At 32.1% G+C, this 2134-nt stretch overlaps 1 pseudogene; it reads left to right on the forward strand.

Annotated features, from left to right (window-relative positions):
* The first annotated feature begins 1333 nt into the window (after positions 1-1333).
* Positions 1334-1894, forward strand: LOC149520014 (secreted RxLR effector protein 161 pseudogene; annotated as a pseudogene).
* The last annotated feature ends 240 nt before the right edge of the window (positions 1895-2134 follow it).

Here is a 2134-nt window from a genome sequence, read left to right on the forward strand (position 1 = left end):
AAGAAATTATGATTAAAAATTACATGTTCTTAAGATAATAGCTAGACATAAGGATTCAGAGATATGATGCTTATGAAGTATGCACAAGCCAACAAGCTTGGAGCTAGATCGATTACGTGTAAATTTGTGGGATATCTAAGGAAAAACTATTGGATATTATTTCTACAACTTTGAGGAATAAAAGGTGTTTGTTTCTAGACATGTTGTCTTCTTGAAAAACGAGTTTATCCTTGAAGAGAACAGTGAGAGTAAAGTAGAAGAATAAGTTTAAGAAACAAAAATTGACACAAGAATGGAACTTGAGCAATGGCTAAAACATCACATGCATAGCTGAAAGCTCAAAATACATAAGAACTCCATAAGTCAAGTAGGACTCAACAAACTCTTAGGGGATATAGATTTCTAGTGGATAAAGATGAGTTGATCATAAATGAAGATCCTACTACCTATCAAGAAGCAATGTTGGACATTGATTCTAATAAATGTCATGAGGCCATGAAATCCAAAATAGAATCCATATATGCAAACCAAGTATAAACTTTGGTGAAACCACCCGAAGTGATAAAACCCATAGGGAGCAAGTGGGTTTTCAAGAAGAAAATCGATAGGGATGGCAATGTACAAACATACAAAGCCAGGTTAGTTGCAAAAAGCTATAATAAAAAACAAGGAGTTGATTTTGATAAAACTTTTTCAGTAGTAGCTTTGTTAAAATCCATTAGGATTTTACTTTCTATTATTGCATACCATGATTATGAGATATGGCAAATGGATGTCAAAATAGCATTCTTGAATGGGAATTTGCAAGAGGATGTGTACATGACACAACCTAAAGGTTTTAAATCCAAATAGAATGCCAACATGATGTGTAAACTTCAAAGGTCTATCTATGGACTTAAACAAGCATCAAGGAGTTGGAATATACATTTTGATGAAACGATTGTAGAAATTGGATTAACAAAAATGTAGATGAACCTTTTGTATACAAGAAGACAATTGGGAGTGCAATCATTTTCATAGTGCTATATGTGGATGACATATTGCTTATAGGAAATGATATATTCATGTTACAATCTACCAAGATTTGATTTTCAAAAAAGTTCTCTATGAAGCATTTGAAAAAAGTAACATATGTGCTAGGCGTAAAGATCTATAAAGATAGATCAAAGAAGTTGATTGGTCTCTCACAATCTTGATACATAGACAAAGTACTAAAAAAGTTTAGCATAGAACAATCCAAAACTTATCAGTGTTGCATGACATAAATCTTTTCAAGGACATGTGTCCTAAGACATAAATTGAGAAAAATAGCATGAATAAAGTTTCATATGCCATGAATAAGGTTCCATATGCTTCGGTAATTAGATCCATTATGCATGCAATGCTATGTACATAACCTGATATCTCACATGCTTTAAGCATAATAAGTAGATATCAAGCAAATCTAGGTGAATGTCATTGGCAGGCCATGAAAATAATTCTTAAGTACTTAAGAAGAACTAAGGATATGTTTCTTGTCTATGATAGAGTCGAATTTCATCTTAAGGGCTATTGTGATGCAAGCTTTCAATCCGACATGGATGATAGTAAGTCTCAAAGTGGCTATGTTTTTAGTCTAAATGGTAGAGTAGTGAGTTGAAAAAGTTCTAAACAAAGTACAACTGTAGACTCTACAATTGAAGTCTAATACATCTCTACATCTGAGGCTACAAAAGAGGCCATTTGGATCAAAAGGTTAATAACTGAACTAAGCATTGTTCCTGGCATTATTGATCTAGTAGTAGTCCATTATGACAACAACAAAGCTATTACTTAAGCCAAGGAACCAAGGCCTCATCAAAGATCCAAACATGTATTAAGGCTATATCATCTTATTAGAGACTTTTGTTTCTAAAGTTAATGTTAAAATTGAACAAGTACCCACTGAAGATAACATTGTCTATCTTCTTACTAAAGCTATGTCCTAGCAGAAACATGTAATCATGTAGTCAAATATGGTATTAGATACATGAATGATTAGCTTTAATGCAAGTCAGAGATTATTGGAATTTATTGTTCAAGCTGAATAATATTTTGGTTAAGATATTATCATATTTATAGTACTTTGATATTTGATATCTTATAAAAGTCTTAT

This window comes from Durio zibethinus, chromosome 2, assembly GCF_047325235.1.
Source record: "Durio zibethinus cultivar Kanyao isolate XHJ-2024 chromosome 2, ASM4732523v1, whole genome shotgun sequence".
Lineage (NCBI taxonomy): Eukaryota > Viridiplantae > Streptophyta > Magnoliopsida > Malvales > Malvaceae > Durio > Durio zibethinus.